The sequence below is a fragment of the Aegilops tauschii genome, chromosome 5, assembly GCF_002575655.3.
Source record: "Aegilops tauschii subsp. strangulata cultivar AL8/78 chromosome 5, Aet v6.0, whole genome shotgun sequence".
NCBI classification, from domain to species: Eukaryota; Viridiplantae; Streptophyta; class Magnoliopsida; order Poales; family Poaceae; genus Aegilops; species Aegilops tauschii.
The window spans coordinates 443,830,342-443,855,715 of record NC_053039.3 but is presented as its reverse complement, the minus strand read 5'-3'; positions in this window follow the sequence as shown (position 1 = coordinate 443,855,715).

The following is a 25,374-nucleotide window of genomic DNA, read 5'->3' as shown; positions in this document are numbered from 1 at the left end:
AAAATTGAATAAAGCACGGCAGCTGTTGGAATGAAATCGAACGACAGTTCCTAACCAGCAATCAGAGTTGCAATTCTACCAACGATATACCATGTGATAAATAATACTGTCGTACTATGTATACACACATGACACTTGTTTCACCATGCCAGATTATTACATCAAAATCTCTCGGAGGATAGATCAATTCGGCAGTTGCGTGCTGCTACTGAAGAATTTCAAAGTTGATTTGGACCAGCTCTCCTTGCCGAGAAAGTTCAATTTTGACATCATCCCCTACCGCAAGATATGATTTAGATTTGAACCTTGACCATCCTTTAGCATCAATCATCATGCGACCATCCTTTGTACTTACTGTATATTGAGCAGGTTCATTCACACCAAGGCTGCGCATGGTAAGAGAAACTTGGCTGCGGTCGCCCGGATTGTTGAACGACTCCCTCGTTGCTCTAGGAATTCTCTGTTTGCAAACAAGAAGACATACCAAACAGTTAGATCAACACAGTGAATCATGTGAAACAACATGGAAAGAAAAAAGAACGAAGCACTTGGGCGGCCAATGCTTACCAAGAAGGTGGACATGTCGGTTTTTGTAAGGACTTTGGTATATGAAGTGCGAACTGCAGCCCAGTCTGTTGCCGGTGCAACTGCATGGGCCGGAGCAGATGCAAGTGCAAGTGTTGGTGCAGGTGCCGAAGCCGCCGCTGCTGCCGGAGATGGTGCTCCTTATAGAGCTTGTGCCGGTGTTGGAGCAGGTGCCGGTGTCGATGCCCGATCCTCTGGTAGATCAGACTGATCCGCTGACGCGGTCGGTGCCCAATCCTCAGCTGGATCAGACTGAGCTGCTGCCGCTGTTAGTGCTAGAGCAACTGCCGGTGCTCGATCTGTGCGAGACAGCGGCGATCGTGTCTGGTCTGCTATGATCAGCTTTCTAACTTGACTAGGATCCGTGACCATGATCCAGTTTTTTCTTCATTTCTTTTAAATGCGAGAAGGACTAATTGTGGCGTTTTTGTTAAACCAAACTGCAGTTCATCATAGGGATTCAGCTTGTACTCAGACAACAGACTGATCCAATTTTTTCCAGTAATATAAGTGATGGACAGTGCCTTTGTTACTGACACGACATAAGAAGTGAAACCTGCAAAAATAGCCATCGTAGAGCAAACCAAACGGTTTATTCTGGGATGAATGTCACATGGCAAAACCTGCATCGTAAAATTGCAGGAAAAGAAAGAAAACATGACATTAAATCAATAAGATTTAGACAGTAAATCAATAAGATTTACTTGATGTGACACGAGTGAATCCTTACCAGGAAATCACTATGTTGAAGTACTAAACAGAAGATTGATCGTCCAACTACGCGTGGCATGCAGGGGCCCCGCCTACTCCCACAAGCAGGACAGTCCAAAGGTCGTGACAAATCGTATGGACCGAACATCCATGGGACTGGAAATCCTGGTGGGTGCGATAAACCCTCCAATGCATACAGATATTGGAGTGTAACCATAATTGATAAACCGTCCTCACAAAAAATATGATCTGGATACTTCAAAATATACAAACTGAATTTAGTGGACAAACATTAACATAGACCGTTCACACACCAAAAGCGGCAGCACTAATAAACAATACAGGGTTCACAAACACAAATCAAGTACTAAACAATAGTACTTACTACAGACAAGCAAAGTTGCACTAACTAAACTCTGTAGACTATTTCTTGCCACCGACCTACGGGATGAACCCCGCATAACTGACTAGGCCATGGACTTCGTGTGAGATGTCTACATGCACCATCACCATCTTGTCAACCTTGGAGAACCTAACATAGTGGTCTTTCCACTCATAAACATGATGACGAAGACAGGCCGCATCAGATTTGTTGGGAATATTTACAAGAACCACACCCTTCGTAATCGAAGGCATAGCCAGGAAATTGTTGTGGTCAAGTACAGCCTCGAGAACACGCCTGACAACAATGCTACAGGAAAACACTAGTTCAGGACACGTGGCGACAAGGACACAGCAGCTGGATAGTTCAGCAGTAGAACTCATCATCAGGTCTTCCAGTTCACACGGCATGACTTTGAGAACTTCATCTCCACCGCGGACCTGGTTCTAATTCAAACAGAAACCATATTTTATTACTACCTCCGTTCAGAAATATAAGATGATTTTTTATATTATACTCCAAATATGACTACATATACGCACAGAAATGAGTGAACAAAGACACTAGAACATGTCTTCAAAGGCATGAGAGCAGAGGGATTACATGCAATATCCATAACACAAGTTACTGAGGCAAATATACCCTCTTAAAAGGTAGCATTGATGTTCATAAAGTACTCCCTCCGTCCCAAAATTCTTGTCTTAGATTTGTCTAGATACGGATGCATCAAGTCACATTTTAGTATTAGATATATCCGTATCTAGACAAATCTAAGACAAGAAATTTGGGACAGAGCGAGTAGTTGAAAGTAATCTATAAGAAATCAGTGTCAACCTCTCGCATGTTTTGGTCAAAAGAGGAATTTAGAACCGTCATTTGGCACACTAAAATCACATGCAAGATCACCCAGAAAGTTGTACTACCAGTACTAGTACTAAGTGTTAGATGAAAAAACACGATCAAGATCGAGAAAAAGATCATCAACAAGAGACATTACCTGGACTTGCTTAATGAGGGATCCCGGAGAGGGGGGCTTGGACAGGGCGATGGCTTTGAGCTTGTCTGCGGTAGTCTTGGCGGGGTGCTTGCGCTTCTTCGTACCATGAGCCTCGATGGTTTTGGCCAGAGCCATAGACATCACGTCGGCCGGTGCTCCGGCGTCCATCCAAGAGAGGAAGCTGAGAGAGAAGAGTGAAAGGAGGAACGAGATGAGGGAGAAGCGAAGCGAGTGGGGGTTTTCTTCAAGAGAGGAAGCTGAGAGAGAAGAGTGAAATGATGGTTGCTTCGTCCGTCCAACTTACTGCTGGAAAGGAGGGGGTTTTGTGATTTGACGGCTCATTGGGTATTACTGTGGCGGTTCGATCGGGGTAGTCTACCGTCACTCTACTATGGAGTAATTTAGTGCATGGCTGGTGGACCTAGGTGCTGGCTGTCCCACACGTCGGTGAAAGTGAGTAATTTAGTGCATGGCTGGAGGAGGATCTGCACGGTAGAGCGTGTCCACTGTTTTTCTGAAGAAAAAATGATTACAGTAAGCGTTTCCACTCTTACGACGGAGGAGTGCGAAACACGGCAGCCACTTGAACATACACAGTGCTCCTACTACTAGGCATGTGCAGTGGTTCATACGTCGGTACTACACAATCTTGTTGCTAGTGTAGTAAGATATGACGATAACAAATGATGTTGTGCGCATGTCAACTACTCCTATATGTAACATAGTACCGCTTTTTGACTGTCCGGTCGAGAATGAACGGTGAGATCAATGTTAACAGAACTAGGTCCACAGCGCACGGAGAGTACGGTGCTACAGTACTCCACGAAACATGAACCATATGAAGCACGAATAGTGTTAGGCAGGGTGTATGAAGGGTGCACGGGATGGGAGCAAAAGTTCCCTTCTCGACCCACTTTTGGGTGTTTGGCAGAGTGCATGAAGGGTGCATGAGTCCACACTAGTAGGTTGACAAAAATACACGAAGAGGAAACAACTATATTGAGATGAGAATGCAACCAAACACACCCACACGCTTTGTGCTACAGTGACTGATCTGCACCGTCTGAGTTTGATCCAACGGTCATGTTGCGCCGAGACATGGACATGCCCATGCAGAGGGCGCCTAAACACCACCGAAGTCCCTCTGCTTCTCGAGGCGCACGACGTTGGTGATGCAGGGTGCAACCGCCCGCAGAGCCCGCTCCCGGTCGACGGGAGCCAGCTCGTCAAAGACGGCGTCCAATGGCACGGATGGATTCCGGTGACGGAGCCCTGAAAGGATTCGCCCGGCAACGGCGACGGCAGCCCGCAACCCCTCCTTGTCCAGCTCAGCCCCCACCATCGCGCGGAGACGGCTCAACTCCTCGGAGATATAGGTGAAGAAGGAGACCAGGTCAGGAAGCCGCAGCTCGTTGAAGTCGACCGGGTGGTCGAACGGGTTTAGCCCGACGGCCGGCATCGTCGCGCTGGCACGACGGTAGGCATCGCGCAGCCGCAACACATGCATGGCAACTTGGTTCACCAAGTGGCTGAGGCGATCCTGCACCTCGTCACAATCGGCCCGCTCGCGCTCCAGCCGGCTCCCCTGACGGCCTATCGTATCTCCCGCTTTCTGCAACAACGCCGCCGACGCCTCGAGCATCTTTGTGGTGGATGCCTGCCGCTTTTGAAGCTCCGTGAACTCCCGCACATAACGGAGGAGCATGGCATTCCTCTCCTCCTTGAGCTCACGGAGCTCCACGTCCTTGGCCCTGAGCTCCACATCCTTGGCATGGAGCTCCTGTGTCAGGCGCCTCACCTCGGACTCCGTGATCTGCTGCGCCGCCATGGCACCAGGTAGAAGCAATGGGGAGAGGAAGCAAAGGGGGTGAAACGGCTGAAAGGCAATGCAATCTACGGGAAGGCGGAGGGAGCGGGGAATCTTTTGGTTTTCACCACGGTAAAACACCAGTCGACGACTTCTCACATCAGGGAGCAGTGGGTTTTTACAGGTAGAGTCATCGTGACTAATTGCTGCCGCGCCTGCTCCTGTCAATCAAAAAATTAAAAATCCTGCCGCGCTGCTCCCGTCAATCAAAAAATTAAAAATCCTGCCGCACCCAAACACCAGAGCAACGCCGCGGTGGATATTTAAATTTACCTGCCGGCAAGTAGATAAAAAAGGGGTGAAAAAACAAATGTGGCGGCGGCCTAGCTAATCGGTCGAACTAGCCCAACTAGCTAGCCACCGTGCTTCACTGATGTACTCGGCGGGAAAGGTGGTCTTTCGTGATTTGACAACTCATTTACTTGCTTCGGCGCTACGACCGAGGAGGACCCAGAAAATGCGCGGTAGGGCGTCCCACGTCAGGAAGAATATATGCGTGCACCACCCGGGAGGACCCCGAAACCGCGCGGTAGGGTGTGCCACGTCTCGGCACGGAGGAAAAATGTGCGTGTAAAAATATACTGTATCAGACGTAGTACCTATGGTTCGACCTCCGGACCCAGCCAGTCGGTCGAAAACACCCCACTAGCCACACAGCTTCATCATGCAAACGTGGCACGGAGGATAGATGTGGTTAGCTCCGTCTCGACCAGCCACAACGTCTCTTGTTCTAGGCGATTCTTCTATTTTCCAAGCTTTTTTTAGTTGTAATAACACCACGGCAAGCTAGCGCCGCTCTTCGTGTGTGCCCGTGCAAAGGTTAGACGATGGAGAGAAGAGAGATTGAGATCGCAGACCTGGGACCCACCAGTAAGTGAGACAACGGTCATGCACGTGTTGACGAGGCACTCCCTCTACTCTACTCAATGCAAGTACTGTATAAAATCAAGTTACGGGACAAAGCCAACAACCGTTCGTTTGTTCAGGCTATCGACTTACGCTTTGTAGTCCAGGTTGCCAGTTCGAATCTCGTCTTTCAGATTTGTTAGTTTTAGGTCCAAATTTGATTAATGACAAGTGGGACCCCCGTGTGTTGTTCCGATATTTCAGTGTAGGATGGTTTTTTTTGAACAAACACTATGCGCAGTTAGACAAGTAACGGCACGAGTTACACGTATTTTGCAAGTTTACGAACAAAAATGACAGCGGCATAGAATATGACATCCACCCCGCAGCTTAGATACTATGGTGATACGAGTTTTTACACCGTTGGAAGTGAGATCCAATGGCTTGGGAGTAGTCTTTGTAATTATGCGCAATTTCCAAACTCTCCAAAGGTTTTTTTTGCAAATAAAACATTTAGGCCTCGTGTGTGCCGCTGCATCTTCGATCCAACGGCTCCCCGGTGCTCATATTAGGTGCTCCCCGTAGCTTAATTACCCGCTACAGTGATATGAGCATCTAGGTCGTATGATCAGTGATCAGATGGCACATGCGTAGTACTCGTACTTTCTGCACATTTCCCAAACTCTATCGGTCGTATATTGCAAAAACATTCAAACCTCCTACTGTGGGCCGTTAGATCTCAGTGAACTCGTATCACCATAGAATCTACGATGCGGGAGCACCTCATACTCTCCCGTGCGAGAAAACATAAGGTGCTATCGCAGCTTGGATGCTACGGTGATACGAGCTTGGAGGTCATTTGATCTGAGATCCAATGGCATCTGAGCAGTCTTTGTGCTTGTAAGCAGTGGCCAAACTCTTTTGGGGCTTTTCTGCAAAAAACCATTCGAACCACCGAGGAGGTGTTGGGTCACAAATCCAACGCCTCCGAAGAGCTTGTATCACCAAAGCATCTAAGGTGTGGTAGCACATGATATTCTTACATACAGGAGAATATGATGTCCTCCTTCATCTTAGATGCTACGGTGATACGAGCTTCGAGGTCGTTGGATATGGGATCAAAGGGCATCTAAGTAGTTTTTGTACAAATTGTGTGCAATTCTCAAACTCATCAAGGTTTCCTGCAAAAATATTAAGACACATCATGTGAGCTGCTATATCTCAGATCTACAAGCTCCAAGCAACTCGTATCGGCATATAGCATCTAAGGTATGGGTGTTGGGAAACGTAGCAGAAATTCAAAATTTTCTACGCATCACCAAGATCAATCTATGGAGTAATCTAGCAACGAGGGGAAGGGGAGTGCATCTACATACCATTGTAGATCGCGATGCGGAAGCGTTGCAAGAACGCGGATGAAGGAGTCGTACTCGTAGCGATTCAGATCGCGGTTGGTTCCGATCTAAGCGCCGAACCACGGCGCCTCCGCGTTCAACACACGTGCAGCCCGGTGACGTCTCCCACGCCTTGATCCAGCAAGGAGAGAGGGAGAGGTTGGGGAAGACTCCGTCCAGCAGCAGCACAACGGCATGGTGGTGATGGAGGAGCGTGGCACTCCAGCAGGGCTTCGCCAAGCACTGCGAGAGACGAGGAGGGAGAGGGGTAGGGCTACGCCAAGAGAGAGAGGTTCTCATGTGTTGGGCAGCCCCCATACCTCAAGTATATATAGGGGAAGAGGAGGGGCTGCGCCCCCACCTAGGGTTCCCTCCCCAGGGGTGGCGGCAGCCCCAGATCCCATCTGGGTGGCGGCCAAGGGGGGAGAGAGGGGGGGCGCACCTAGGGTGGGCCTTAGGGCCCATCTGCTCCTAGGGTTTGCCCCCTCTCCTCTTGAGGGCGCCTTGGGCCTTGGTGGGAGGCGCCCCAGCCCACCTAGGGGCTGGTACCTTCCCACTATTGGCCCACGTAGGCCTCTGTGGCTGGTGGCCCCACCTGGTGGACCCCCGGGACCCTCCCGGTGGTCCCGGTACGTTACCGATAGCACCCGAAACTTTTCCGGTGACCAAAACAGGACTTCCCATATATAAATCTTTACCTCCGGACCATTCCGGAACTCCTCGTGATGTCTGGGATCTCATCCAGGACTCCGAACAACATTCGGTAACCACGTATATCTATTTCCTATAACCCTAGCGTCATCGAACCTTAAGTGTGTAGACCCTACGGGTTCGGGAACCATGCAGACATGACCGAGACGTTCTCCGGTCAATAACCAACAGCGGGATCTGGATACCCATGTTGGCTCCCACACGTTCCACGATGATCTCATCGGATGAACCACGATGTCGGGGATTCAATCAATCCCGTATACAATTCCCTTTCTCAATCGGTATGTTACTTGCCCGAGATTCGATCGTCGGTATCCCGATACCTTGTTCAATCTCGTTACCGGCAAGTCTCTTTACTCGTTCCGTAACACATCATCCCGTGATCAACTCCTTGGTCATATTGTGCACATTATGATGATGTCCTACCGAGTGGGCCCAGAGAAACCTCTCCGTTTACACGAAGTGACAAATCCCAGTCTCGATTCGTGCCAACCCAACAGACACTTTCGGAGATACCTGTAGTGCACCTTTATAGCCACCCAGTTACGTTGTGACGTTTGGTACACCCAAAGCATTCCTACGATATCCGGGAGTTGCACAATCTCATGGTCTAAGGAAATGATACTTGACATTAGAAAAGCTCTTAGCAAACGAACTACACGATCTTGTGCTAGGCTTAGGATTGGGTCTTGTCCATCACATCATTCTCCTAATGATGTGATCCCGTTATCAATGACATCCAATGTCCATGGTCAGGAAACCATAACCATCTATTGATCAACGAGCTAGTCAACTAGAGGCTTACTAGGGACATGGTGTTGTCTATGTATCCACACATGTATCTAAGTTTCCTATCAATACAATTCTAGCATGGATAATAAACGATTATCATGAACAAGGAAATATAATAATAACCAATTTATTATTGCCTCTAGGGCATATTTCCAACAGTCTCCCACTTGCACTAGAGTCAATAATCTAGTTCACATCACCATGTGATTAACACTCACAGGTCACATCACCATGTGACCAACATCTAAAGAGTTTACTAGAGTCAACAATCTAGTTCACATCACTATGTGATTAACACTCAATGAGTTCTGGTTTAATCATGTTATGCTTGTGAGAGAGGTTATTAGTCAACGGGTCTGAACCTTTCAGATTCGTGTGTGCTTTACGAATATCCATGTCATCTTGTGGATGCTACCACGCGCTACTTGGAGCCATTTCAAATAACTGCTCTACTATACGAATCCGGTTTACTACTCAGAGTCATCCGGATTAGTGTCAAAGTTCGCATCGACGTAACCCTTTACGACAAACTCCTTTTCACCTCCATAATCGAGAAAATTCCTTAGTCCACTAGATACTAAGGATAAGTTCGACCGCTGTCATGTGATCCATTCCCGGATCACTATTGTACCCCTTGACCAACTCATGGCAAGGCACACTTCATGTGCGGTACACAGCATAGCATACTGTAGAGCCTACGTCTAAAGCATAGGGGACGACCTTCGTCCTTTCTCTCTCTTCTGCTGTGGTCAGTTCTTGAGTCTTACTCAATACTCACACCTTGTAACACAGCCAAGAACTCCTTCTTTGCTAATCTATTTTGAACTCTTTCAAAATCATGTCAAGGTGTGCGTTCTTTGAAAGTATCATCAGGCGTCTTGATCTATCTCTATAGATCTTGATGCCCAATATGTAAGCAGCTTTATCCAGGTCTTCCTTTGAAAAACTCCTTTCAAACAACCCTTTATGCTTTCCAGAAATTTTACATCATTTCGGATCAACAATATGTCATTCACATATACTTATCAGAAATGTTGTAGCGCTCGCACTCACTTTATTGTAAATACAAGTTTCTAACAAACTTTGTATAAACCCAAAAACTTTGATCACTCCATCAAAGCGTATATTCTGACTCCGAGATGCTTGCTCTAGTCCATGGAAGGATCGCTGGAGCTAGCATACCTTTTAGCATCCTTAGGACAAAACCTCTCTGATTGTATCACATACAACCTTTCCTTACGAAAACAGGTAAGGAAACTTGTTTTGACATCCATCTGCCAGATTTCATAAATGCAGCTAATGCTAACATGATTCCGATGGACTTAAGCATCGCTACGGATGAGAAAATCTCATCGTAGTCAACTCCTTGAACTTGTGAAAATTCTCTTTGCCACAAGTCGAGCTTCATAGACGGTAACATTACCGTCCATGTCCGTCTTCTTCTTAAAGATCCATTTATCTCAATGGCTTGCCGATCATTGGGCAAGTTCACCAAAGTCCATGCTTTGTTCTGATACATGGATCCTATCTCGGATTTCATGGCTTCTAACCATTTGTCGGAATATGGGCCCACCATCGCTTCTCCATAGCTCGTAGGTTCAGTATTGTCTAACAACATGATATCTAAGACAGGACTACCGTACCACTTAGGAGTAGTACATATCCTTGTCGACCTACGAGGTTTGGTAGTGACTTGATCCGAAGTTTCACGATCACTATCATAAGCTTCCACTTCAATTGGTGTAGGTGCCACAGGAACAACTTCCTGTGCCCTGCTACACACTAGTTGAAGTGACGGTTCAATAACCTTATCAAGTCTCCACCATCCTCCCACTCAATTCTTTCGAGAGAAACTTTTTCTCGAGAAAGGACCTGTTTACTTGCAGATCTGAAACAGGAGGTATACCCAACTGTTTTGGGTATTCTATGAAGATGCATTTATCCGCTTTGGGTTCGATCTTATCAGCCTGAAACTTTTTTTCACATAAGCATCGCAGCCCCAAACTTTTAAGAAACGACAACTTAGGTTTCTCTAAACGGAGACGTCTCAACGGAATTGCGTGGTGCCCTATTTAAAGTGAATGCGGTTGTCTCTAATGCCTAACCCATAAACGATAGTGGTAAAGAGACGTCATGGTATGCACCATATCCAATAGGGTGCAGTTATGATGTTCGGACACACCATCACACTGTGGTGTTCCAGGCGGTATTAATTGTGAAACACTTTCCACAATGTCTTAATTGTGTGCCAAACTCGTAACTCAGATATCTCTATGATCATATCATAGACATTTTATCCTCTTGTCACGACGATCTTCAACTTCACTCTGAAATTACTTGAACCTTTCAATAATTCAGACTTGTGTTTCATCAAGTAAATATTCTCAGCATCTACTCAAATCATCTGTGAAGTAAGAACACATCGATATCCACTGCGTGCCTCAGCACTCATTGGACTGCACACATCAAATGTATTACTTCCAACAAGTTGCTCTCTTGTTCCATCTTACTGAAAACGAGGCCTTTCAGTCATCTTGCCCATGTGGTATGATTTGCATGTCTCAAGTGATTCAAAATCAAGTGAGTCCAAACGATCCATCTGCATGAAGTTTCTTCATGCATATATACCAATAGACATGGTTCGCATGTCTCAATCTTTTCAAAAACGAGTGAGTCCAAAGATCCATCTACATGGAGCTTCTTCATGCGTTCTATACCAATATGACTCAAATGGCAGTGCCACAAGTATGTGGTACTATCATTACTATTTTACATCTTTTGGCATGAACATGTGTATCACTGCGATCGAGATTCATTTTAGGTGCAAGACCATTGAAGGTATTATTCAAATAAACAGAGTAACCATTATTCTCCTTAAATGAATAACCGTATTGCGATAAACATAATCCAATCATGTTTATGCTCAACGCAAACACCAAATAACAATTATTTAGGGTTTAACACCAATCTCGATGGTAGAGGGAGCATGCGACGCTTGATCACATCAACCTTGGAAACACTTCCAACACATATCGTCATCTCACCTTTAGCTAGTCTCCGTTTATTCCGCAGCTTTTATTTCGAGTTACTAACACTTAGCAACCGAACCGGTATCTAATACCCTGGTGCTGCTAGGAGTACTAGTAAAGTACACATTCATATAATGTATATCCAATATACTTCTGTCGACCTTGCCTGCCTTCTCATCTACCAAGTATCTAGGGTAGTTCTGCTTCAGTGACCGTTCCCCTCATTACAGAAGCACTTAGTCTCGGGTTTGGGTTCAACCTTGGGATTCTTCACTAGAGCAGTAAATGATTTGCTGTTTCATGAAGTATCCCTTTTGCCCTTGCCCTTCTAGAAACTAGTGGTTTTACTAACCATCAAGAATTGATGCTCCTTCTTGATTTCTACTTTCGCGGTGTCAAACATCGCGAGTTGCTCAAGGATCATCATGTCTATCCCTGATATGTTATAGTTCATCACGAAGCTCTAATAGCTTGGTGGCAGTGACTATGGAGAACCATCACTATCTCATCTGGAAGACTAACTCCCACTCGATTCAAGTGATTGTAGTACTCAGACAATCTGAGCACATGCTCAACGATTGAGCTTTTCTCCCTTAGTTTGCAGGCTTAAGAAACTTGTCAGAGGTCTCATACCTCTTGACGTGGGCACTAGTCTGAAATCCCAATTTCAGTCTTCGGAACATCTCATATGTTCTGCGACGTTTCAAAAAACATCTTTGGTGCCACAATCCTAAACCGTTAGCATTACGCACTGAACTATCACGTAGTCATCAAAACATGTATGTCAGATGTTTCGCAACATCTACAGACGACGCTGAGGTTCAGCACACCGAGCGGTGCATTAAGGACATAAGCCTTCTGTGCAGCAATGAGGACAATCCTTAGTTTACGGACCCAGTCCGCATAATTGCTACTATCAACTTTCAACTAAATTTTCTCTAGGAACATATCTTAAACAGTAGAGCTAAAGCATAACCTATGACATAATTTGCAAGGACCTTTTGACTATATTCATGATAATTAAGTTCATCTGATTATTTAATGAACTCCCACTCAGATAGACATCCCTCTAGTCATCTAAGTGATACATGATCCGAGTCAAACTAGGCTGTGTCCGATCATCACGTGAGACGGACTAGTCATCATCGGTGAACATCTCCATGTTGATCGCATCTACTATACGACTCATGTTCGACCTTTCGATATCTTGTGTTCCGAGGCCATGTCTGTCATGCTAGGCTCGTCAAGTCAACCTAAGTGTTTCGCATGTGTTCCGAGGCCATGTCTGTACATGCTAGGCTCGTCAACACCCGTTGTATTCGAACGTTAGAATCTATCACACCCGATCATCACGTGGTGCTTCGAAACAACGAACCTTCGCAACGATGCACAGTTAGGGGGAACACGTCTCTTGAAATTTTAGTGAGGGATCATCTTATTTATGCTACCGTCGTTCTAAGCAAATAAGATGTAAACATGATAAACATCACATGCAAATCATAAAGTGACGTGATATGGCCAATATCATCTTGCGCCTTTGATCTCCATCTTCGAGGCGCGGCATGATCACCTTCGTCACCGGCATGACACCATGATCTCCATCATCATGATCTCCATCATCGTGTCTTCATGAAATTGTCTCGCCAACTATTACTTCTACTACTATGGCTAACGGTTAGCAATAAAGTAAAGTAATTACATGGCGGTTTCATTGACACACAGGTCATACAATAAATTAAGACAACTCCTATGGCTCCTGCCGGTTGTCATACTCATCGACATGCAAGTCGTGATTCCTATTACAAGAACATGATCAATCTCATACATCACATATATCATTCATCACATCCTTTTGACCATATCACATCACATAGCATACCCTACAAAAACAAGTTAGACGTCCTCTAGCTGTTGTTGCATGTTTTACGTGGCTGCTATGGGATTCTAGCAAGAACGTTTCTTACCTACGCAAAAGCCACAACGTGATATGCCAATTTCTATTTACCCTTCATAAGGACCCTTTTCATCGAATCCGATCCGACTAAAGTGAGAGAGACAGACACCCGCTAGCCACCTTATGCAACTAGTGCATGTCAGTCGGTGGAACCTGTCTCACGTAAGTGTACGTGTAAGGTCGGTCCGGGCCGCTTCATCCCACGATGTCGCCGAATCAAGATAAGACTAGTAACGGCAAGTAAATTGACAAAATCGACGCCCACAACTACTTAGTGTTCTACTCGTGCATAGAAACTACGCATAGACCTAGCTCATGATGCCACTGTTGGGAAACGTAGCAGAAATTCAAAATTTTCTACGCATCACCAAGATCAATCTATGGAGTAATCTAGCAACGAGGGGAAGGGGAGTGCACCTACATACCATTGTAGATCGCGATGCGGAAGCGTTGCAAGAACGCGGATGAAGGAGTCGTACTCGTAGCGATTCAGATCGCGGTTGGTTCCGATCTAAGCGCCGAACCACGGCGCCTCCGCGTTCAACACACGTGCAGCCCGGTGACGTCTCCCACGCCTTGATCCAGCAAGGAGAGAGGGAGAGGTTGGGGAAGACTCCGTCCAGCAGCAACACAACGGCATGGTGGTGATGGAGGAGCGTGGCACTCCAGCAGGGCTTCGCCAAGCACTGCGAGAGACGAGGAGGGAGAGGGGTAGGGCTACGCCAAGAGAGAGAGGTTCTCATGTGTTGGGCAGCCCCCATACCTCAAGTATATATAGGGGAAGAGGAGGGGCTGCGCCCCCACCTAGGGTTCCCTCCCCAGGGGTGGCGGCAGCCCCAGATCCCATCTGGGTGGCAGCCAAGGGGGGAGAGAGGGGGGGCGCACCTAGGGTGGGCCTTAGGGCCCATCTGCTCCTAGGGTTTGCCCCCTCTCCTCTTGAGGGCGCCTTGGGCCTTGGTGGGAGGCGCCCCAGCCCACCTAGGGGCTGGTACCTTCCCACTATTGGCCCACGTAGGCCTCGGTGGCTGGTGGCCCCACCTGGTGGACCCCCGGGACCCTCCCGGTGGTCCCAGTACGTTACCGATAGCACCCGAAACTTTTCCGGTGACCAAAACAGGACTTCCCATATATAAATCTTTACCTCCGGACCATTCCGGAACTCCTCGTGACATCCGGGATCTCATCCGGGACACCGAACAACATTTGGTAACCACGTATATCTATTCCCTATAACCCTAGCGTCATCGAACCTTAAGTGTGTAGACCCTACGGGTTCGGGAACCATGCAGACATGACCGAGACGTTCTCCGGTCAATAACCAACAGCGGGATATGGATACCCATGTTGGCTCCCACATGTTCCACGATGATCTCATCGGATGAACCACGATGTCGGGGATTCAATCAATCCCGTATACAATTCCCTTTGTCAATCGATATGTTACTTGCCCGAGATTCGATCGTCGGTATCCCGATACCTTGTTCAATCTCGTTACCGGCAAGTCTCTTTACTCGTTCCGTAACACATCATCCCGTGATCAACTCCTTGGTCACATTGTGCACATTATGATGATGTCCTACCGAGTGGGCCCAGAGAAACCTCTCCGTTTACACGGAGTGACAAATGCCAGTCTTGATTCGTGCCAACCCAACAGACACTTTCGGAGATACCTGTAGTGCACCTTTATAGCCACCCAGTTACGTTGTGACGTTTGGTACACCCAAAGCATTCCTACAGTATCCGGGAGTTGCACAATCTCATGGTCTAAGGAAATGATACTTGACATTAGAAAAGCTCTTAGCAAACGAACTACACGATCTTGTGCTAGGCTTAGGATTGGGTCTTGTCCATCACATCATTCTCCTAATGATGTGATCCCGTTATCAACGACATCCAATGTCCATGGTCAGGAAACCGTAACCATCTATTGATCAACGAGCTAGTCAACTAGAGGCTTACTAGGGACATGGTGTTGTCTATGTATCCACACATGTATCTGAGTTTCCTATCAATACAATTCTAGCATGGATAATAAACGATTATCATGAACAAGGAAATATAATAATAACCAATTTATTATTGCCTCTAGGGCATATTTCCAACAATGGGGGCACATGATATTCTCCCGGGGAGGAGGGATGGGGGTGCACAACCAATCGGTGGTTGGGAGGGTGGGGACAAATATAATCTAAACAACCCTAAACAGAGCTCCACAATTTTATCTAAGGTCTAGGGGTTGACCCCCGACAATCATAGCTCCGCCTAAACACAACATTTGCATGTACTGTCGTACTAGACTTAATATTCATGTTTCAGTTTCATGTTCATTTTAAATACTGAACTGAGGACCATGGATGTCTTACATTTTACTCCCTTCATTCCTAAATATTAGTCTTTTTAGAGGCTTCAAATGGACTGGCACATACAGATGTATATAGAATTGGAGATCGCTACGTGACACACACTCTAATTCAAATAACTAACTACGTGACACACACTCTAATTCAAATAACTAATTATGTGACACACACTCTAATCCACGTTAACGTGGGTACCATTTCGATTTTTTTCAAATAACTCCTCATTAATTAATTTATAGTACTCCCTCTGTTCACTTTTATAAGACCTTGAAGACATTTCAGACAATGTGCAAAACAGTTCATTTTAAGTTGTCTGAAACGACTTACAAAAGTGAACGGATGGAGTATCTCGTTTCGAATGACTAATTATTGCAAGGAAAACACGGGCATGGTAATACATACAGATTCGTTTGCAAATGAAAGAACATTCGTTTGCATTCTCAAATGTAGGCGCACCAGGCAGACCAGGGTCGTGTCGGGGTGGACGCTGCTTCGGTGCCTTAAAGGCAACTGCCTTTGGGTCACTGACATGTGGGCCAGCCATCTGTTGGGCCCACATGTCATGGACACAAAGGCAGGTGCCTTAAGGCACCGAAGCATAGTCCTGTCGGGGTGGTCGCGTGTGTCGGACGGACGCGTAGCACCCATCCACCCACCCCCCTCCCCCCCCCAAAAAAAGGACGACGACAATATAAGTTCGCGCTTCCATGTTTCGGATTGAAATATCTGGCGGCCCCAATTCCAGCCCTGCAAAATCTCTCTTCTCCACCGTCCCCTTCCGCGCCCAGATTGCTCAAATCCCTAATTCGCCGCCAACCCTCGAATCGCCCCTCGTCTCGTCTCTTTCCCCACCATTCCCCACCTCTGTGCCGGACGACGACGACGAAGACGACGGTCGCGCTTCACCACCGCACCGGAGTTACCTCATCTACGCCCTCGTCCACCGCACCGGGTGGTCCTCCGACAACGTCGGCCGCCGCAACCGACGTGCCTCACAGACACCGAGTTCCACCGCATCAGGTGCGCTTCACCGACGCCGTCTCCCAGCTCACCGGGGCTACTTCACCGAGCACATCGTCGCACCTCCGCCCCCGGAGGCCGTTGGGGCTTCACCAACGGTCTCGTCCACCGCATCGTAGCGCTCCGCTGCCACTCAAGATCTGCATCCGTGCGCGGCCAGCCAACGCCAGCGTATCACCCTCAACGGCTCTGAAGTGACCCGCACTCTAGCTAGGCGAGCATGCCCAAACGCCGGCCCGAACTAGGTATCCACACATCACTCCCTCGTGCACTGTTCCGATGATGTTTGGATATCCTTTCACTGCTCTCTTAGCTTACACGCCTATGCAACTCTGACTTTAACTCTTATTTCTTCTGGAGATATCATCTGAAACAAGCAAATCCATTTTTTAGCGAAGCATGACGGCGCTACGGGATCTGGTACACATCCTGCACACCCGTATAACCTTGTAAGTATCTGTCCTCCGGTACAACATCAAGGTCGATTCTTCTTATTTGATCAGCCATTCGCCGTGTCAAAAATGCAGAGGGGGATGCAAGGAGCACAAGGCCTGCACATCCAAGCAAGTGGTAACATGGACTTGTACATGGAACATCCCAAGCGCAAGCAGAGCTGCAGTGAGCCTATACAACGAGCTAGCGTAAGTCCCTGCATTTCATTTAATTCGTACTGGCATTCGTGTATGATTTGTGTGCAGTGGCTAATCCACGAATTCAAGTTACCAGGGGCGAACATTTAACTTAAAAAATACGAAGGCACTTGCATTCCGGAAATCAACATAACTTGAGAAATGTGAAGCTACATGCACTTTGAAAACCAGCTAATGATCCAAAGTAGTTCAGATTATAAACACTAAATGATGCAAGCACCAAAAAACACAAAATGCAACATGGTGTACAAGGACTACAAACATGGTCTGTACCTGCTTGAATTATTCGTTCTCTGGCTGAAAATATCGAAGTGTAATTGCACGTATAACCAGTGCGCAAACTGCATATCAATATATCTATCCTGCACAAGTATGCCAATAGTTTCAAACAACAGATTAGAAAAGTATTTATGCTATGTTGTCATGATACGGGGACTTTCTGGTAGATGGCCTCGACGTTTCCTCAAGCTATGAAAATGCACTATAATTTGCTTGTCATCAATGCCTGCAAATCTCTGTCTCTGTCAACATAGTAGATCATCATTAGACACTAAATCCTTCAATGAGCTTGCAAAATGCTTGCATTAGATCCCTCATTAGACACTATATGTTCATCACCAGGAGCATGTAAAATGTTTGCATCAAATCCTTCATTAGCAGTCTGTTCATTAGACACTTCAGGCTCAAGAACAACATGAGCTTGTATGTTTGCACCGGAAACTTGATTAGATACATCAGATTCAGTTAGTTCAGCATTGATTGGGGGAGTTATAAAATAAGTAGAAATTGGTTTCATTTTCTCATAGATTCCCTACATACAAGCAGTTTTACAACACCGTCAGGTTTAACTATTGGCCAGAATTTGAAGAGTTGAATTAGATATAATCAGGGATGTGATGTACCTGCTCGTTGCGCATGCTACTCTTGCAAGCTGCGACAGTCCGTTTGCGCAAGCTCGATGCCATGCCCGTGCTGCCGCCGCTGCCTCCCACGCAGGCTACACCCAGGGTTGGATCTTCATCTTCTTGTCCTTCCGTTCGCTTGAAGCCCGGCGACCGCCCTCCAACGAGGGCGCGAGGAAGTGCTGTGTCGGTCTGTCCAGCGGCGGCTAGGTTAGGAGCGAACCAGACTGGAGGCTGGAGTGAATGAATTGGGATTTTTCCTGCTGTCAATCGATATGGGAGGCGCTCGTTTGGGCCGCGAGCCTGCTATAGGGCCTGCCTTGCACTTATGTTATTGGCCCATCCAAATTGAAACATTTTTCTTCATTTTTTACATTGCCTGCTCGTGCGTTGGGACGAACAAAACTACTGTGGGCCAACCTGGACGACTCAAACTAGGTGCACACTTTCCAACCACCTGAGGCGAACGCCCATACCAGCCCCTATGGTGGCGTCGCCCCTTTTTGCATGTATGATTGGATAGTGAAAAATATTCCAGTGGCGCTTTTGATTTACCCACAGAATGGTTGAATTGCTTGTTTCTATGAACTGAGTTCGCCAATAATGTGAAGGATGCCAGTCTTTTCATCCTATTGTAGATTGCTTAGATCTCGATATGCCAAAAGTAATCGCATGAAATATACAATAAAAGCCAGTGTGATGTGTTTGGCTACAACTAGTCCGACTACACGTCCTCATATAACATATCAAGGACGCACCATCTTACCAGATTAACCATTCGACTTACCCATGCAGTGTGGGAAGAAAGAAGTATTGGGACTGCGTATCCAAGCAATTGATGCCATGGACTCCTTCGTACAACCTTGTAAGCGAAAAAGAAGTTGCAGTGTGCCTGTACAAAGAACTAGCGTAAGTTCAGTTACCTGCTTCTCGAAATTTTAGTTAGCCACTTATTGCAAAATTGTTCAATTACGTTGCTTGGCTTAATTTAGTTTGCTACTGATTACATAATGGCATAGCCTGTTAATCATATTGTAGACTGCGCCTATCTATGTGTTTGATACTTACTGTTAAGAATTACCTGTTTGCCTTAACTTAAATATCTACTTGTTTGTTTAACTGCTTTGCTGCTGCAACAGCGGGTTACAATGATGTTAATAACTACTTTTCAGCATCCAATTGAGACTCTTTAATTCCTTGTTTGTTTAACTGGTTTGCTGTTATAACTCCCAGTTGAGATGTTTTGCTAACTTCAACTTTTCTGAATCCAATCGGAACTTTAATGGCAAAACAGGTTAGCCCAAGATCAAAGAGCGAGGTCCCCATGGACGTTGCATCATCCCACAGCAGTGGCACCGGCCCAATCGTGCATTATGAATTGCCAACTGCTGATGCTCTAGAGGCTAAACTAGTGGTAGAAAGAGATTCCGCTTCTGCACTTAGAGATGAAGTTGACATGTTGAGGAAGCAAACAGCACAATCACAAGCAGTACTCAAGACAACCATTAAATATTTGGTGGATTTCAAAACGAAGCAAGCTGAGACTGACCAGATTGTTAAGGTCCTGAAGGAAAAAAGGAAATTAAATTCCTACTTGGTAAATCATAGGTGAAATGTTCTTTCCATAGTTGAATAACCTTTGTGTTGTCTGTTCATGTAATCAATCAAACCATTTGTTTTAGAGATCATGTAATAATTGTTTTTTTTGTTTTTTGGTTTGTAATTTTATTTGAGCACAAGTCTGTATTAATTGATAAGACTCGGAGACATTTCATTTGGATTGTTGTGCCAGACCTACAAATATGCCAATCGGGCTGAATGTGCATTCAGCAATAGTAGTAGTATAGATGGACCATAAGTGGCACGCATCGGAAAGGGCCAAGATGCTGGCTAAAAAAAGGATGTTGTTGTAGCCAAAAAAAAGTACAGCGGCCTGGCTTATGTATGCTAGTTGATATTATTGATCCATATACTCTATAAGTGTTTATATGTCTGTTAGTTCTGTACATTCTTGGTTGATTGACTCGGTATTTGAATCTTGATACATCGCTTGTGTACATATCTAAATGGGAGTACACATTATGTTGCGTGTGACATTTGAGTTGGACATGAAGTGTTCCAAATATTCGAATTCACCTTAAACTGGATTCTAGTTTCTGAATTTGAGTATCGGCATTTGTAAACCATATTCATATATGACAGTGGAATACATCTTTGTCGTCCTTTTGAAGATATATAAAAACACATAGAATGATTTATAAAGATTCATATAGGAATACAAAATGGATTCGAATTTAGTTGCTAGGGTAAACGTGGATGCTTATTGTCCCAAAATTCGAAAGAAGCAGCAAAATGTCCACTCCCACGTCGGCTGCCCGAAGCCAAGTGTTTGGGAGATGGAAATTACTGTCTACCCATTACACGGACAATCCATCGGCCCGATTTCCACTGCTCTAAATAGGGGTAGGTTAGTAACTTCAATTAGACGTGACACGACCGCCTCTGAGCCCATTCCGACACGGTGGGCGTCAAACATGGGCGGCAAAACTCATTTCATTCAAGCTCGTCCGAAAGACCTCTGTTTCTCCCTCCATTCCCCATTCATACACGGTGGGCGGCAAAACAAACTCGATTCGGCCGAAATCGATGTGGGCAAATATTTTCAATAGGGGCACGTTTGTAACTTCACTCAGACATGACACAACCGCCCTACCTGTCAGCCCCGTTCATACACCGTGGGCGCCAACCACCCTCTCCTCGCCCGAAATCGCTCTGGGCAAATATTGGCGAGATGCGAGATTACCGTCCTATTCCCAACTGACAAGACGTCCAAATTTTAAACGGGGGCTAAGTTCGTAACTTTCCCATATTTCAGACAGGCGCGTCCCAAAAACATGGTTCCCCGTACCTCTCCCTCCATTTTCCCATTCATACACCGTCCGTGCTAGAACACCCCATCCCCACACCAGCCTCCGTCCGCCACCCCATCCATCACCGCCGTCCTCCACCACATCCATCGCCACCGTCCTCCACCATGCCGGAGTGCCTACCAAGACCGCGTCGTCCACTGCTAGAGATGGACGTTTCTCATCCACGGCGACGGACCAATAGCCTTGCATCGCGTCCTCTCGCTTCATCGGCGCCGTCGTCCTCTTTGCCGGGGCCGCTCACACGACCTTCTCTTCCACCGCAACGGGACTTATCCCCCGATGCACCCGTCTACCGTCGCAGATCTGCTTCAACGCCACCGACAGCCATCGCACCCCCGATGCCTACACAGCGCCGCAAGAGAGGTGGTACTTCATATCTCCTCAACTTTTTGATCTCAACCAGAAAATAGATCTTAACTTGGTTACTCTACTTTCTTTTCAGCTCTTAGAATTTAGTTCTTAGTTCGAAGCAAACAATGGATGCTAAATATCATTTCTCCGGTTTGCAGCTTCAAATCTGCCATGGCACAACCATAATACGGTTTAATTGATCATGTTGGTTCCGTGGTGGTTTCTTTAATAGAAATCGGAGGGGAAACCCTCTTTTGCTAAAAAAATATGCTTAGAGTTTCCCCCTTTTATGATCACTATACGATCAGAATACGTGCTTCGTGTCATAATAACACTGCTCCACCCATCAAGCTAAACAAGCTTAGTTGTTCAAATACGAATCTGATATTATTAAAACAGAGTTGTTTAATTGGTCAGCTAAATGTTCCTAAATTAGTTTCGAAAATGCATGTTCGCCGCTCGGGTGTGTATCTCTACAGGGTGCCCACGGTGGGCCGGCCCACCCTGGGATTTTGGGTCGTCCCAGGCCCTGATTCCCCTCTGTTCTGCTGCGCGCTTCCGATCTCTACTCGCCCCCAGCCGCCTGCCTCGCCGGCGACTTGCCGTCCCCGGACGGCATGACTCTAGGAGGAGATGCCGGACTAACAGGAGGCCAGGAGCCGCTCGCCCAACAGCGTCACCGCTGCCCGGGCGCGCCGCCGTACCTACCTTCCCAGTCCGTTCAGGGCTCAGGCGTGTAGCACCCACCAAGCCAACCCGATTTATCCTGAGATACGTCCTCAACACTCAGCAGCCACTCCTCATCACCCATTTTCTAATTGATTCATTACTCATTAAGCAGGACTGTCATTAGGGTTTGTTGTGTGCTCAGTGCTACCTACACTTAATGGTTCAGATGTATTTCGGTAATCTTTAGTACCTCTAAAGTTCATAGGGTTTTCAAAATTCCGGCCCTCGGAACAGAAACTAGTCATTTTGGATTGTTGGTCGTAGTGACATTGACCCAGATTACTACTGCAAGCCAGGTTTGTTGACAATTTTACTTGTCTTTCTTACTCATTCGATATAATATCCAATTATTCACGTCGATTAGTTGCAAACAATAAGTGCTAGACAAACTTCTTCATTCAGATTTTGGACGGTCTCTTACTGCAGTTACAATTCTGCATACTTGTCCTAGTAAGCTCACAAGTAAATGATTGATTCACTACATCTATGCTTGCCTTGTCATATTTGTTGTCAATATTCTTCTAGGGTGGACCACCCTGTTTCTAAATACTGGAACCGTAGACATGAGTGAATAGTATTTCTCTATGTGATCTCTTCCATCATGTGTGGGTAACGAACACTGCATTGTATAGAAAGAAAGTGTCATCTCCAGCTTTTACATAGGTTTCGATCTTTACATGGAATACAATCTGCCTACTTGCTTTGTGTCGCACTACCAACACTCCACCCTTGAAGCTAAACATTACGCCACTCATAATTGCTTAGTTTATTTGTTCAAATACGAATTTCATATGATTCTAATGTTCCTACTTCAGTTTTGAAATGTGTGCCTGCCTGTTATAGAGACATAAGGGGTTTGTATTTCTGTGTGTGGTCTGGTCAGCACGGTTGGGGAGGTGAACTTTGCATATGCAGGGGTTTATAGGGAGACACTCTCCGAGTTGAATCCGCAATGCATTCCATAGATAAGATAATCTGACTACTTTTTATGTTTTCATGAATCTCAGATTCTGAACAGCATCATAATGATTATGAGCTTGCGCGCATGAAAAGAATAAAGCAGAACAATGCCATGGCTGTCAAACTTGGCATTAAGGGACTGAAATCAAGTCTGGATGCAATGCAATGCAAACGCTCTCCACCTACAGATTCATGCTCAGAATATGATCCTAACAGTGATTCTGAGCTAGAGGGAGACCTAAGTCAATGTAGCTCCCTAGTGGAGGAGTCAGAGGAAGATGCCCTATCTTATTCACCCATCAAGGTACTTGCTCTAACTTTCCAAGGTTACATTGCTCGCACATATCTTGCAACTGATGCTTTGCATTGCTTCTACTTTGTTGAACTGCCATTAGCTTAGTTTACACATCGTGTATGTGAATACGCCCTGCCTATCCATTTTCAGTACATATTCCATCTGTCATCATACCATATTTATCCATTCAAATGATGTTCTTGTGTATCAGACGTTCAAAAGGAAGAGGGCGATTGCTGATCGTGGAGGAGCACAAGCAAAGTATTTGGAAAAGGTAGTGGAACCTGATAAATCAAATAACCCATTAGGTGTAGTTGCAATATCACCTGACCCACAAAATACCCCAACTCTAGCAGACTCTAGCCCTACTACACTGGTCATTTCTGATGCCCCAACTCAGCAGACCCCAACTGCAGCAAAATGTATGATTATGCCAGTTGACATAGCACCAGCTGTACGACGCAAAACCCCCATTCCAGCTAAGAGTACACCAAATCCAGTTGCCAAATCCCTTTTCGAACCAGAGAGAGCCCCAATTGCAGCAAATAGGACCCCTGTTCCATTTCTTCCCAGTTTAGAAGACGAAGCTTATGTTGTTGTCAGGAACTTTGTGTGCATCTTTCCTTCATGGAAAGATTATACCGCAGACACAGAACAATTTCCAGTCTTCCTCCGCAACTTACGCGTAAGTAATGTACTAATGTTATTCATGGTCATTACTGCATATGTTTATGCTGACAGAAGACACAAGATTTCATTCTTTTAAATAGGCGAGGAGCAAACTGGATTGTGATGACGAGCAAGGGTTGGTTGCGCTTTTCAAGCACTCGTTGATGAAGTATCGTTCCTACCTGAGGCAAGCGCACTTCGATGGCAAGCCTCTGAACGAAATTTCTGTAAAGTCTCCGGTGCTACATTTATCCGACGGTGACTGGAATAATCTTGTTACACATTGGTCTCGGCTGCAGCGTAAGGTACTGTCTATGATATCACATCACAATTTGAACTACATTTCTGCATTTGCCTTAATGTCTCACTTGTACGAAAACTGTTAGCAGAAGAACATTCGTTCTCAAGGGACCACGGAATCTCGCAACTATACTACACACTGCATTGCTCTTGTGAGTACCTCTTGCCCTGTATGATCATACTTACTTTCATAGCTTTTTGATTATGTAGCATCACTGCACATGTTAGCCTCGTAATCGTCCATTTGGTGGACATTATAAGATCCGTATGGACTCTTACATAAATTTAGAATCAACTCAATGCTTTTGAAGAGGTTTAGCTCTGCAGTCCTCTTGTAAGGACTGAACGTGGTCTATCACTGTACTTACATTAACAGCTACTCCCTCCGTCCCATAATATAAGAACGTCTTGTACAGTACACCAGTGTTCAAAACACTCTTGTATTATGGGAAGAGGGATTGGTTCATTTTGTAGCATTCTGCATCTTATCTCCCTCGCCCACCATTTACTAAAAAAGATCAGATCTATATTTAATCTTACCAACAAGTAGAATACACAGACAATGCCAGTGCAGAAGTGTAGCCCATTGCTCTTGTCAGTACATTTTGTCCTGTAACGCTTGTACTTCCAGGGATTGGTAGTTGATTATGTAGCATCAATCTGCATCTTATCTTCATTATCCTCTATCCCTTCCAGTATTATCATATCTATAATTACTCTCTACAAAATGTAGAGTACAGGCAATGCTTATGAAGAAGATTCTGTGCTGAAATTCTTGAGTTATCCTTCCCTTGACATGGAGAAGGGCATTATAAAGCCGGTGTTAACTGTTAATGTAAGTCAGTCCTTCTAAAGCCTTTATCCTCAACTGCTGTTTAATTTGCTCATACTCCCTATCGTTTACTGCTGTTTAGTTTGCTGTTTCTACCAAAATGCATGT